This window comes from Coturnix japonica, chromosome 11, assembly GCF_054131305.1.
Source record: "Coturnix japonica strain WE chromosome 11, WE-NBRP24, whole genome shotgun sequence".
In the NCBI taxonomy this organism is placed as follows: domain Eukaryota; kingdom Metazoa; phylum Chordata; class Aves; order Galliformes; family Phasianidae; genus Coturnix; species Coturnix japonica.
Genome location: NC_140673.1, coordinates 28297903 through 28312636, shown reverse-complemented (window position 1 = coordinate 28312636; position 14734 = coordinate 28297903).

The window sequence follows — 14734 nt, the reverse complement described above, 5'->3', positions numbered from 1 at the left end:
CATTTGGAGAACAATTAAAAGCCATTGGGTCATTAGGCTGCCCACGCTCCCAGTCCAGGCTCTGCTTGTTCTGTCAGGGGTCACCGTGGTTGTCCATTTCTTACTCATCAGCTGCATCTCCTGGGCTGCTCCTCACTGGGTGGGACCCTTGGAAAGGACCTGGGCGTCTGTCTGATGGGACAGCTACACCATATACCAACAGGAAGCATCTTCCACCTCCATTTCCTTGCTTGTTCCTAAAGTCTCCACACACACTGATATGCCGATGTCCATCTGCCTCTGGCCTTCCTGATCCGAGCCATTTCAGACAGGAGAAATGACTTCTTCCCAGCTTTCTGATTGATTTTCTGTCCCTACAATGATCTGCATAGAACATATGGTCCTCCCAAGGACCTTCTTCCTCCCCTTGGCACTGCAGCCGGGCTGTCACGGCACAGGACAGGACTGGCTGTGGAGGGTACATCTCAGAAGCCCGACAGCACCATAAATCCAGCACAACAGCAATGATTTGTTCCTTTTCTGGGAAGTTTCGTACAAAGAATTTGTTATCTCCATATCTCTGCTGCTCACCTGCCAGAAACAAACCCTCCCCTGCGTAATGCACAGAGCTGTGTGCAGGAGAACCGCACAGCAAGCTGCCTCCTAGCACTGCCATGGGATGGCAGCTGCTGCAGCCCTCAGGCCCCCAAGCTGCCAGGGGCCATGAGAGCCAAAGGGACGTGGAACAACAGCAAGCACCAGAGGAAACTCCTGAAACATCCCGCCATAGGGCTGCCGTGGAAGAAATGCTGAGGCCTGGCAAGGCTTGGTGAGATTTCATAGGATCACTGAGCTTGGAAAAGCCCTCAGAGATCCCCAAGCAAACCTCCTGTGCACCCACAGCCACCTCTTCCACTGCTGGCACAGTGCTCACCTCCTGTGCACCCGCAGTCACAGAACCTGGGCGCAGTGTTAACACAGCACCCACACTCTGCCTTAGCCAGGGGGCTGCGAGGGGCTGCTTTCAGAGCACAGCAGCCACGTGGTTACTGAGTGACCAAATGCAGTCAGGGGGAAATTCAAACATAGTGATGCTGAATTATTCCCTTAGGGCAGTGTCTGCAGCTTAGGAGAACAGTTACCCATCTGCCTGTTTAAAGCTACTAGCAGTTCCAAAGAGAGCGAGCTAAAAGCTGCCCCCACTGTTCATTTGCGGACTGAAATTAAAGCTCTCTTGAAAGCACCAGAGAAAGATTAAAAAAACATTTTCTTTTAATTTTCATTTTCAAACATAGCATTAAAGTAAATATTAGGTGAGCTGAGGTGGGGATTCATTCCCTGTGTGGTGCAGAAAGGAACGTCCTTTGTAGACACGAAGGTAAAGTCTAAATATCAGACAGGGGAAGAAAGGACCGACCAGCAGACTCCTTTTCTGTTACTATTTTTATAAGCACACTCTCAGTCTCATATCTCACATCACCTTGGAGCTCATGCGCAGTGATTTGGAACAATGCTGCACTTCAGACATTCACAGCAGCTGAATCCTTCCTGGGAGTGCAAAAATCATCTCAAAAGATGAAAGCAAAGCCCACTTCTCCCTTCAGTCATCTGCAGTGTGCACCAGGAGGGCTCTGGCAGCCCTGCTGGCATGAAACGTGCAAGTGAACACTGTCCTTTCTTCCTGCAGCCCTGGAGGTGGCTCTGAGGCAACACTGGGCAGCACAGCCGCTCCACTCCAGCAGCTGTTTCCTAACTCTGCTTTTCTCATCCCGGGTGAGCGATGCTCCTGGTGCAAGCAGAACACAACTGCACAGAGCAGCGGCACTTGCAACAAGGTGGCCAACAGCCAGTGGTCCTTAATGAGAACATCCATCACCATGCAGCGCACCCAGCGCTCACCAACAGACCGAAGGCACACTGCCCATCAGCACCATGGGCTGGAGGGGGCTCGTCTTTTAAAACTGAACCATGAGGATATAAATAGGAGAGTAGGTCTGGCCCATTACCCTCTGAAGAGTGAACAGAGGAATAGAGTGAAAGCAGCGCTCAGTTTGGAGAGCAGTATAATGAAAAGCGATGGGGGATGGCATCGTGTAATAGCTGGAATGAGATGATGTGTCTGAAGCGAGGCACATAAAATGGAGTCTCTCTTACAAATACCACCAATGCTGTTGGAAGGAGTAGACCAGGGCAGAAAAAAGCCCCCAGCTCCAGCTCTGGGTACAGCACACACCACGTGGATTTTGGCTGGATTTTCCTCTGTTTCCAAGTACATTGAGGGACTGGGGGAGGAGAGAGCAACACAGGCTGGTGGTGATGAGAAAACCCTGATTTGGAGACATGGCGAATCAGTGCTGCAGACACACAGCAGTGGCACTGCCCAGCATGACCGGAGGTGGGGGTCAGTGCTGGGGACCCAGCAGCAATGTGCATTACAGAGCTGGACCCAGCACAGGGCTCCAGAGAGGCCAAGATCCCTGCGGGAAGGAACCTGGGCATCACCAGCCATTCCTTGCCGGCTCACTGCAATCAGCATTTCTGAAAAGACAGCTAACGTGGCACTTAGCTACTTCCATATGCTAGAGAAACATGTAGAACATACTGAAAATTTATGTTGCTTGCACAAAAGACCGAGGAACATGCTGACCTGGGCTGCTAACATGGTATTCCAATGGGACAAACATGAAAGGGTCCGGAAATAAGCACTGAGATGATTAATGGGATGGAGGGCTCCAGAGACACGAGGAATGGAGGAATGTCTCCCTGGGATTACCCTGCCTTTTTAAGGAACACCAAGATTCAGGCCTGGGGCGGAGCCCACACCGAGTGCTGGCAGCATCCATCAGCAAAGGTAGGGGATGCTCTGACACTAACAAATGCAACTTGGGGATGGTTTTGTGAAAGCCTGACAAAACTTGTAGGGAATAGTTGCATGTTTCTATTCCCACAGAGCCCAGACTCAGCCCCGTGCTACTGCTGCAGAACTGACCGTGTGCTCATAAAGCCTCCAGACAAGACTCCTGAAGTTAATGAGTGACCGTAGCACACGTGGAAAACAAAGAACCCAAATATTGCCAATTAGGCACATTGAGTCAGTGTTGTTTCTCTCTTTGCTCCCAAGCACTTAAGCCTTAAAAGAGCTCAAGCAGAAGCACGTTGCCCACATCCCTACTACTGCACACAGAGGTATCGATTATTTGGCAGTTACCCAGTTGCTATGACACTGAGCACCACTGATCCACAAATAAACAAGTGTTCTTCCCATAGTTCATAAATACTAATTACAGGAGAGCAGCTCAGAATTTTCCATTCAGAAAACATCCTCTGGTTTCTTCCCCATACAACACAGTCTCTCCCTATATGACAGTCTTTGCTTTTTACAACAACTTACCTCGCCCAATTCCCTTTTTACCTGTGCCCACACTGCAGGGTTCAATGCGCTGCTTCATCCCAGGATGGAAGGAGCTGGAGCTGGGAAGTGGCTGGAAGCTCCTCACAGTGTCCAGACAGGGCAAACCCCCCAGAAATCACAGTGTTGGTGCTTGGGTTAAGATACTGCTGCTGCAAATGGTGCCAAAGCGTCTACAGCCTCTGGTTTAGAGCTTCCCATAGCCTGTACCATCAGCTTGAAGTTAATAAACAAACACAAAAGAAAGACTTAAGATTTGAATTTGAATTAGAGGTGGATGTAAATTTCAAGTGACTTTTGCCTTGTTTTTAAGTTAAGAGGAAAGTAGGAAAAAGACCATTCCTAGCAGCCCAAACAGCAGGGCTGGGAGCCTCAAAGCCTCACGGGCAAACAGAGCTGGAGGGACCGGGCAGGATGTGGGTTTGGGGGCTGATCACAGCTCAGCAGCACACACACACACAGAGCACACGCCTCTCTTGGACAGAGCTCAGCACCTATCGGCACAGACATCAGTTGCGGCATCTGGTGAAGATGAAGTCAGCCCTATATCTTGCACCCTCTGATGGCTACATCTGTGTTTTCCTCAGCTTCTGGTCAAAACTGATTGTTGGATGAGCTTAATTGGAATCTGGATCATGCAGAGGATGGGCAGAAAGTCAAATAAAGAAAGAAACAAGCAAACAAATAAAACCTGAGCACAAGGTGCAGTTCCATCACCAACTCCATTTCACCTCCTCTGAGGCAACCTCACAGCTTTGGCTCCGTCTCCATTTGCAGCAGGAGCTGATCACTGTGCAGCACTAGAAGTGCAGCCCAGGCAGCCCTCAGGGACGGAAAGCTGTGGGCTTGGAAATGTAAGGCTGCCACTCCAGATCACCCAGCCGTATGGAAACAGCAAGCTGGCACACATCTGTCCTGCCCTTGTACTGCAGGCTGGAAAACCATCATGTGAGCAATCACATCAGTACTGAGCTCCAGCAGTGTCCCACAGAAGGACCTCCATACAGCTTTAAACCTCCAGCCTCTAACAAATGATCCAACTTAAACTCAGTAATATAAGATATTCTTATAGTTTATTTGGACAGAGGGAGTCCTCGCAGTCCAGGCTGGAAGAGCACTGCTTCTAATTTTACAAGATAAAGGATGGAGGAGGGGAAGCGAGGGCTCTATTGACGTGGGAATTGTTTTAAAGACACTCTAGAGCTGTGTTCTGCTGAGGTTCAACCTCTTTTTTTAAGCACTAGGAGATTATTTTCATCACGTTATGAAACAGCAGCACAGTATTTGTTGCACCGAGATCAGAGCATAGCCCTGCTGATGGAAAGCAGTGGACAAATTTGTTTAGAAAAATCTCAAGTTTATGTGTTTTTTTCTGCACGCTGGTAGCAAGCCAGGTTGTGTTCCCTCGAGTATCCTGCCAAGATACACAATATATGATAGTCTTAGCTCCCAGAAATTCAGCAGACATGGCTGTCTGCAGCTCTGCTGTGGCCTGAGCGCATCACCGAGCTTGGGAGACTCTCAGAGCCTGCATGGACTCAACGCTGACCCACACACCCAGTGCCCCCAGTGCTGGGAGCTGCGGTACCACAGCCAGCTGGGGAGGAAAGCAATGGGATTGTTGCCAGATTTGTCCTTCCAACGTGTTTGCTTAGCTCTGCAAACACTGCTGCAGTTGCCCAGCTCACAGACAAGGAGCAGAGCTCCAGGTATTCCCTGCATCCACCTCCAGTGCCCACAGACAGGGTTACCCCAGGTTGTGCTTCATCACCCGCACACACTGCGGGGCTCCAGCAGGGCTGTCCTGCACAGTGAGCACTGCTGGGGGGGCAGCCCTGGAGAACAGGCTCAGAGCACAAACTGGGGCTCCTGCAAACACACATGGCCATGAGCAGAGCAGCTGAGAGCAAACATCCCACAGGTCACTCCCTCCCCAGGGACCAGCAGCCAGAGCAGAGAGTGACAGTCCCAGCACTGCAGCACATGCAACAACTAAGTCAGAAATTCCCACACCTCTTAGTTTTGTGATTCCTCATTCCTAAGGCAAGCCTTCGTTTGATCTGGAGAGGGGGAGGAACTCAAGCTGCCCTGGTAGGCAACACTGGCTTTGCAAGGACACAGCAAGACCCATTGGTGACACAACATGCCCCAGTAGCTGCTGTTCTGAACTCACCCCAGCATATCAGAAACACTCGTATACAAACCAGCTCTGTCTTCCTTTGGCTTTGAAATCAGACACTGGTTACAACAGTGGGAGGACAGAGAGGAGCTCGGAATCAGGGTTCACCGCTGAGGAAAGAGGTATGTTTACTTGTCAGGAGAAACAGCAAAGGCATCCAAACCCTCCCAGTTCTGTTTGGCTCATTTAGTGAGGTCAGCCCAGAGTCCAGATGCCCGTTGCCTTTGAAGGTCTTTCCTCTTGCTCACCACAGCCCCATTTGCTCACTGTTCTCCCAGCTTCTGCAGAAGGTCAGCTCAGTTTGGGCTAATCAGAGCGTAGAGAAATCTACAGATATACCAGATGAGCTGTGCTCACCCCCCTGACGTAAGCTGGGAAGCGAGAGTCAAGCAGCATGACCAGTCCCAGCCTCAGAGCCCAGCATGAGCATCCTGGGACATTGCTGGAGGTTGGGCTGCACTGCTGCATGGCCACAGCAGGTGCTGGCAATTGGCCTCTGGCCCTGGGGCAGCATTTGTGCTCCTGTGGGTGTCTGCCAGGTGAGGTTCACCAACTTGTTCTGCTGAAACTTCACACAGATGCCAGCACTGAGCCCTGGGGATGTCCTGCTGAAACCAGCTCTGATACCCTCCATGCAGTGCATGTTTCAGCACTATCAGCACGAGCCCTTGTTTAAACACACAGTAAATCCGAGCAAAATGTTGTTCCTATTGAGACAAGTTGAGAACAACCATAAACTTCGAGAGGCGGCACGTGAGGTTGCACAGTGGGACCAGACCCTCATATTTCATCAGCCCCAGCCTCCCCAGCAGTGCTGCCAAGCAAAACTACAAACAGCCGCTCGTGCTCAGCAGCGCCAGTTGGGGCCACGCGGGGCCTTGAAACACCATGGGGTGCCAAGTGTTGTGCATGGAGAGCTGGGCACAAAGAATGGCCTTTTTGTGTGGAGGAGGAGAAAAAGAACAGCTTTAAATAAAGCACTGAGGGAGAAGAGCGTTCCCCTCCAGCGATCAAACCAAGGGCACGGTTCATACAAGCACTGCAGCTTCTCTGTGCCGTGATGCTGCAGGCTGTGTCCAGCCATGTGGGGCTGCACCCTGAGCACCCCATTTGTCTCCATGTCCCACAGCTCAGCAGTTGCCTGCTCCCTTTGCATGCACTTTCTGCCCATAAGCCTTAACCAGAACTTTGGGTGCAGATCAGTGCTGGGGCTCCTGAACACCCGCAGCCCATGCAGGAGGAAGGCAGCAGCGCGGTGCTCACCCTGGGATCAAAGTCACATCCTCCTTAATAGAATTCTAGTGAAAGTGTTTAAAAATCAGCCATGCATGGAATAAATATCGACTCTGGCACCTGCAGTCTCCCCGATGCTGTTTTCCAAGCTAACAGAAGTGTGACAAATTCCTGCTTACATGTTTGCAACTTGGTAGCAGCAAATCTAATTGGTGAGCTACTGGGCTGCAAAATAATGAGGCGGAGGTGAGGGCTGTCAGCAGGTTCGTGCACCCAGCCATGAGCGACTTTAAGGTCTGTAAAAGCAGAATCAGCCCCTGCCTGAGCAGAAGGCACCGCACAGCAGAGGGAGGGTGGACATGGGGGCAGATCAGGCCAAGCAAGTTCTGCTGCTTTGCTGTGATTTTGCCTTCAGAATCGAATCACAAAGATTGAAAACAGTTGAAGGGTCATTTGCATGTGCTTAAGGGCAATTTGTACACGCACGCATCCATCTTTACCAGCCAATATTGATTTCTGTGTGTTCATCAGCACAGCGTGCCGGCGTTGCCAGTATGTATTTGATGCTTAATGTCAATCAATACAGTTTTACAAAGCTTTTAAAACAGGCTTCTGGGGAAAAAGGAGTCACGCCAGGAGGTGGGTGGGAACAGGCATGAGACACAGCGGGAGCACTGCCTGCACCCCAGCTCTGCTCAGCTGCTCCCTGTGCCCAGATACACACAGCGCCTGCCTGTGCCCACTCCCTGCCTGCAGCAGCACCCACACGGCCTTCAAACAGCTCTACTGCCACCAGGAGAGCGCGAAGGTTCATGTCATTTCCTCACTTCACACAGTAAGACGAAGGAAAAAGCACCTGCCCAGACTGGACATGAATTACTTGTGTACACAAGTTTTCCGGGTAGGAAGAATGATGGAATTTGGTGATGTGGCACTCGATGCGTTTGGTGTTCACAGCAGAATTTCTTCAAAACACTTTGACATTTATGAGAGGATGAATGTTAGGAACGTTTCTTATGTTTTAAACAAATCATCTGTTCCTTCCCCAGGGGCAATCTGTGAGTGCTGCCGGAGGAGGATGTGGGGAGCTGAGAACAGAGTCCATTCGAGATGCCCATCCAGACCTGTGGGGCAACTGGAGGGAGCCCAGCCCTGGAGCAGACAATGCTTCAGGCAGGAGCAGTCAGCTCACCATGAAGCAGCTCCCCTGTGCATGGGGCTGTTTGGGAGGATGTCTTCAGGCACTGAGAAGTGCTGAGTGAGCTCTGAGCACGAGGCTGGGCTGGAGCCCTGAGCCACAGGCAGCGCTTCCCAGGGAGCAGGGAGGGGCTGCTGCTGTGTGCTGTGGTGCTGCTCAGCAGCTCTCATTTTCCTAAGTAGCACCTTGACTAAAACCATAGGAAGTCAGCTTCTCTCTTATTTAATGCCAAATCCGTTATAACGTGCCAGCTTTTTACTGTGGATCATCTGACCAATGTGCCTTATCCCACATCCTCACCCACGGCTCAGGCTGAACTGTTTATGTGCTGGGGCAGCAGCTCTGAGCACAGAGCTCACTCCCATCACGCTGCTGCGCAGCTTTTATCCTCTCCTTCCACAAACTCAGTTTTCCTGGTTCAGTTGCACGCCAGATATCAGCCCCATGTCTGCACACAGTGTCAGCCCACCAGGCGCCTGCAGACCGGCACCCAGCTCGGAAGCAGCCACAGGAGGGATGTGACAGAGGGCAGCACAGACGGCCCCGGGTTTTCCGGGCTCTCTGCAGGCAGCCGAGGGCAAAGGCTTGTACCACAAGGTTCGTATCACAGATTTCGCCCTGGCCTCGTGCCCTGCTTTCCCTAAAGCGCAGCCCTTGGGCCCCTCGTGGCCGTGCTGTTTGCTCCGCACTTGGCACCGGGATGCAGCTCCAACACGGTCATTGCACTGACACTGTGTGATGAGCTGAGGGCTGCAGGGCTCTCACCCGCCCGCTCCCCACAGCCGGCAGCTCGCACCCTGCCTGCAGAGCCACGGCTGGCTCCCAGCACGAGCGAGGGTTATTGCATTACATCTCTAACAGCTGAGTCCAGATGCCCGGCACTGAAATGGAAAAAAAAAACAAACCAACAAACCCAAAGGGCAGAGCAGACAAACAGCCCCGTTCGGTGCCCCGTGGAGCTGCAGGGCCGGGCTGCATCGTGCTGGGCTGCGCTGCGGAGCCGGGCCCTGCAGGCAGAGTGCACGGGGCTGAGCCGGGGATGAAGGGGAGCCGATGGCCGCTCGGGGCCGGTAGAATAAACATCTTAAAGCGAAAAGTGCATTTCTGCTGTTGCGTTATGGACACGTTCCTCCCAAACGCTGCTCCCTGCCGGTGGGCTGTGGGCTCCCCGCGGCTTTTACAGCAATGCTCCTCTGTTAGAGCCATGGGAGAAAACGGCCCCTTGGAGGAGTGCGGATCAACAGGAATTTGTAATAAAAAAGAACGATTTCTCTGTCAGAGGGAGGTGGCGGTCAGGAATGCAGCGTAGGCAAGGAAAAGCACTGTATAAAATGCAACTGAACTCATCAGTGCAGCAATGCCCCCCGGCCCCGTTCTGGCATTGCTCTCATCCCAGCTCCTGAGCACTGCCCTCAAAGTTTGCACAGTGCCCCAGCTCACCGGGCTCCAGCACAGCGCCAGGCACAGCCCCACCAGCCCACGTGTATCAGCAGATCCCAGGCTGGTGGCTGAACACCCGGCTCTCTGATCAGCCTTTGGGCCTGAGTTATGTGTGATATAAAGGCGTGTTAGAAAAGCTGCTGTGCTCCCAAAGCCACAGCAAAAGCAGTGAATTCATCAGTGCTTTCCCCTGGTTCTGGTGCACGTGCCATACCAAACTGAACTAAGATGTCTGAACTCAATGCGTGAGGACAGTCAGGAAGGCAATAAATACACATTACTGTTTAAGAGCTGTGATAAATGTCTCTGGGATGATATGGATGGCCATTAACAAAAGTAAGCATCCAGCCCATCTGAAGCTCGTGGTATTTCTCTCCTGCACGTGAGGAATGCCTCCCTCTTTGTTCTGTCTGTTTCATCCTTCTCCCTTCACAGTGTAAGTCATAAGGACAGGTCAGGACCGGGCTGCAGGAGGCAGCAGGACACTGACTGTAGGACAGGAGCCATAGGGCACTGGCTGCAGGACATCACTGGCTGTAGGACATGGGCAGCAGACACTGGCTGTAGGGCACGGCTCACATCCCGCAGCTGGAATAACTCCTGGCCAACATCCCTGGGAGAAAACCTTGCAGCCATAGCAACAGGGCAGGATAAACAGCCTGACCTCTCCTGGAAGGCAGCCGTGCTTCTCATTCAGCTCTGGAGAAGCAGATAGAGGAAAGTAGTGTTAAGGCACGGCCCGTCATAGGAATCCGCACATGGAGAGGGAAAGTGCCGTGCTCTGTATTAAGAGCTGGTGACATGGCTGCTGGCTGTGCCTCCTATGTGCCTCCCCTTGTAGGCTGGTTGTGCTGCACCATGGTGCTGAGCATGCAGGGAGCAGAGGTCACAGCAGCAGCCATCACCTGCTTAGTGGCAGCTCTATCTCACAGCCCGTGGGTGAGGGACCGGCAGAGCTTAACGTTGTTTTCTGATCTGTTTATTGTTAATGGAGGAGGAAAGCTCCACCGCTGCCTTCTTCCTCATTTATTACAGGCATTAAGTTAAACATCGCTTCCTCTTCAATTCAAGCTAATCAAATTAATATCAATAATGTACCGACCCAGGCTAATCTAATTACTGTCAATATTTAATATATTTTCTGCAAGTTGTGCTGGGAATGAACTTCTTCCCTTCCATCATGAAGTCTGGAAAGAAGGAATGATGTTTTCTTCCAGTTGAGGAATCCTTAGCACATAATTGCAACAAGGAGCCTGGTGAACCCAATGTTTGCTGTATTGGCCCCTCTGCTCCTGCCCGTCCACATCAAAAATGCTCTGAGAGCCACACAGGTCTGTGTGCCCAGGATTCTGGGTGAGTTCTCTGGGAAAATGGCAGGAAAACAAAACCAGGGCACTGGGACTGGGTGAGATGAAAGGTGCCTTCCAGATTCTTGCTGTGAGTCTGTGGTAACCACGTCACTTGCACACAATCTGGAGCAAAATGTTCATTTCAACAAGCTGGTGTGGTGGGATAGAATGGGACGGGATGGGATGGCATTGGGTGTAGGATGGGACAGCATGAGATGGGGTGGAATGGAATGGGATGGAAATAGATAGGATGCAATGGGGTGGGATTCAATGGAAGTGGGATGCAATGGGGTGGGATATGAAGGGATGAGATGTGATGGGATGCAATGAGATGTGATGTGATGGAGGATCCATCCTGAGTATGTCTAGAGAATTCATGCCAATGTGACCGTGCCACTGCACGAGGTTTGCTATGGGGTGTCCTTCTCTCCCTGGGAGGCACAGGGCTCTTTGAGCACACTCAAGGGTGTCCAAACCCAACAGAGCCATGTAGCACAGGGGAAGACCAAGCATCTGGGATGCAGAAAAGCTGCAGGGCTGCATCTGCTTGCAATTCATTTCCTGGGCATTAAATACTCATTTGGAAAGTGGATGCAATTTTCAGTCGGTGGCAAATGGGTATAGTTAACAGCAAAAGTGTTCCTCAACTCCCCAGTCCCCAGGCAATGAATTTTCATACAGTCTTATTTCAGTAGTGCATTAAAGCCATTGGGGAGAAAGAAATTTCAGCAAGCAAACACCTTTGTGCAGCACATCTTCCTTCCCATGGCCTGCTCCCAGCTGCCAGCTGCCATCTCCAGTCCCACAGCTGAGCATTGGACACAGTGGGAAAAGCAACCAGGGCAAACTGCCGTGCAGATCCTGAATTGGGGTCCCAAATGGCCTCTGCTCCATCAGGGAGGAGGGGAGCCGTCCTGTGAGCTGGAGAATCAACAAGGCAGGAAGTGTGGGGTTCTGTCAGCCCTATGGACAGCAAAGCAGGGTGCAGGAGTTACGAAGCACAACAGAGTAAGTAAAAGACATCCAGGTTTCCTAAATGCAGCCGTCACAATGAGCACGTTGAGGGCTATATGAGGAGCTGCACCCCTGATGACTGGGTAGGGCTGTGGTCCTCACTGCAGCAGCTGTCTGAGGGATAAAGCCCATTTGCGGTGCAGACTTTTGGGAACACTCTCGGTTAAGGATTTCCTGCCACACTCCCAAAATAGCTGATATTTCTTAGCAAATCTCCCCCACTTCTAGGCAGAAGGGAGGCAGATCTGCTTTCACCCCCATCCCCCATGACACGCAGCCCTTCCCTCCCTCCCAGGGCTCTGTAAGAAGGGCTGAGCCCTCAGAGCCTCCTGGCACCCGGCACAGCAAACCTGGGGAAGTTCTGCAGCTGCATAAATATTTTTCTTGCATAGTCAAACACAGACACTCTCTCCTTCCTCGGTTCGGTGATAAAAAGCATGTTTTAAATAAACACAGCTCCAGACGGATGGGCTGTGTTTGCGTGCTTCACGCCTCCCTCCATTCACTGCAGCACTACAGGCCAGAGCCCCCCTCAGCTCATCATGTACACACGTGCAAAACCACACCACACTTCCCAGACTCTTTTGTGCAGCTACTTTTTGTTTCATAAGCTTGTTGCTTGTTAACAGACAACCCAGAAGACAACTCTTGCTCTGTGTTTCCCTCCTCCCTGGTGCTGCTGGCTCCTGCCCTCACCAGCTGGAAGTGCTGCAGCCCGACATGAGCAGACACCCTCCAATTACAAACAGCAATTTGGTTATTTGAGGAAACAGACTTTTTCCACATTAAGGAGATATTCGCAAACTGCACATCTCAGAAATTCTGTTTATTTTCAGTCAGCAGCTGCAAACTGATTTGCAGACAAATTTCAGCCTCATGTATGTTTGCATTAAGTGCCGGTTCACGCCAGGCGTTGTCCAGCAGTGCTGTGTCAGCTCTGGCCACAGCCTCAGACCTTTGCACATCATTGTCATCAGGTGTTAATCTGGATCTTTATATGCTTGTTTGGCAAAGAAATTCTCCAGCTTGCTGGACGAATGCATGTGTGCAAAGCAGGCAGCTCCAACAAAGCAGGGAAGCTACCACTAGCACTGAGCATTGAAGCACACGGGGTAATGATGTGGGTTTGCATCTTGGGACCATTCTGCACACATTTCCACTGCATCTCTGGGGGCAGAAGAGGTGTAGCCCTGTGAAACCTCTAATCATAGAACCATAGAATGGCCTGGGTTGCAAAGGCCCACAGTGCTCATCCAGCTCCAACCCCCTGCTGTGTGCAGGGTCACCAACCAGCAGCCCAGGCTGCCCAGAGCCACATCCAGCCTGGCCTTGAATGCCTGCAGGGATGGGGCATCCACAGCCTCCTTGGGCAACGGATGCTGCGGAGCTGCAGGAGGTTTGTCTGGAGACCTGGAGTCCCTCCTCAACTGAGGAGTCAAGGACAGTTAAAAACCAGCAGTCACAGCAGTCCTTATTGTGTTACAGGACATCAACAGCCCCTGGTAGAAGCCTAGGTGATATTGAGCACTGTAGGTCTCCTTGAACATGCTGTTTGAGTACTTGTCTAAAACCACATCTATTCAAATACTTATGTTGAAATACATCTGTTTAAGTGCTACAGATGACATTATGAGGATGGAGCATCCACATCCAGACATGCCAGAGACATCCCCAGACCATCATTCTGGGCACTGCACGCAGAGCTGGGCTGCAGTCCTGGAGATCCCAGCGGGACCTTGAGGAGCATTTCCATTGCCCTGAAACAGAAGAGAACCACCGTGGGCTCCCTGGTCCACTGACACCCACAGTCTTATGTTGTGTGCTGCAGAGCAAGGACAGCTGCCCAGCACAAACACCTCCTGCTCTAATGGATGCAGAGATGAATCATCTGCATTATTTTTAGCAGATCGTTAAGGGCCAATGGCAAAATCAGCAAACTGACGTGTGGGTTTCTTTATTCATCTTAGCATAACCTTTTAAAGGAAACATAAACTGGGGTTTAGCACAAAGGAAATCCAAGGGCTGGAAATAGCACCTCCGAGTTTTAAAATGGCAGTGAGATTCGACAAAAGACACCTCGTGCCAAACTCCTGCTCACCACTCCCCCTTGGCTCATAGCTAAACCAAAGCAGATGAGAGGATTTATGCAAAAAGCACCAGGGATGGGATTCCTCTTTGTGCCAGCGATGTTCACTTGTTCTGTGCAGGGGAGCTGTGCCAGCCCAGAGATTCCCAGAACCTGTTCTACAAAGACCCCAAAAGCTGCTTATTGGATAATTCAGTCCAGAGAAGAGGATGCTGAGGGGAGGCCTCATGGCAGCCCTACACCTCCTCATGGCCATACAACTCCACGTGGCAATCCTACAGCTCTGCTCTGTGTGACAGCAACAGGGCCTGAGGGCACAGTGTGGATCTGAAAGCTGAGCAGGGCTGGTGCAGTCCCAAGAGCTGCCGGCTGCCCAGGGCCCTTCAGCTGCTCCACCACCCCATCTCTGAGCTGCTGCCTCCTTCTCTGCTTCTCAGCCTCCTGATGGAGAGCCCCGTCCCCTTCACAAACGGGACCACAGCAACCCACTTCTCAGTGGGTAATTATCAGTCTGCCCTCTCACAGCAATGCCAACAACTGATGAAAATCCACACCTGTCATCCCCTCTACATCCCTGTATTTCATTATCAGGTTCCCAGCACAAACACATCCATAGATGGATGCAGATGACACTCTTTGCACAATGATGGAGCAGATGGCGCTGCTCCTGATGGGGTGGTGACACTCACTACAAGATGCAGAGACGGACACATGAACGGTGCAGGACTGCACTGTGCTGCTGCCATGGATGAGCACAGACCTCTGTGCAGTGGGCAGGACGTGGGAGCTGCACTGCACCGGGCCCTCCTCTGCTCCAAGTCTTGTGATGACTTTGGTTTTGTTTTGC